This window comes from Brassica oleracea, chromosome C2, assembly GCF_000695525.1.
Source record: "Brassica oleracea var. oleracea cultivar TO1000 chromosome C2, BOL, whole genome shotgun sequence".
Taxonomy (NCBI): Eukaryota; Viridiplantae; Streptophyta; class Magnoliopsida; order Brassicales; family Brassicaceae; genus Brassica; species Brassica oleracea.
This window is the reverse complement of record NC_027749.1, coordinates 38210175-38210823: the sequence shown is the minus strand read 5'-3', so window position 1 is coordinate 38210823 and position 649 is coordinate 38210175.

Sequence of the window (649 nt, the reverse complement as noted above, 5' to 3'; positions counted from 1 at the left end):
GGCAGTGGCCGTGGTATATCCTTTAAACCACAATGCTCGACCAAATCAGTGTGTCATAGATGTGGAATGGAGAACCATTGGGCTAAGATATGAAGGAGTCCCAAACATCTTTGTGACCTCTATCAAGAGAGTCTGAAAGGGAAGTATCTTGAAGCCCACTTGGTATATAAAGATGGTAAAGATGATTTTTGATCATGAAAGAGATGATCCTACGGAATATGAAACTTATGATTGCCTAAAAGAACCAAGTTGATAATCTGATTTCGACATCAAACTTGTGTGATTGCTTTGCTTGTATGCTTTCTCTGATTTTTATCTCCTTGAAATTATTTCTATTACATTGTCTGCTTAGATTAAATGAATGAATGATTTTCTATATGAGTACACTGAAAAACGCCAATATAAGTACTAAAGCAGGTATCGCCAGTCTGAAAGAAGACTATGGCTATGCTAATATATTATTGCCTAAGGGTATGCATCTAGAAATCAGTGATGCCTTATATTCACTCAGCTCTAAGAGCAAGAGCAGCATATTGAGTTTTAAAGATATAGAATGAATGGTTTCCATATTGAAACAATGGGTGAAGGAAACAAAGAGTTCCTTCAGATATATGTATAAAATCGCCCAAGGCCATAATAAGTCCTAAAT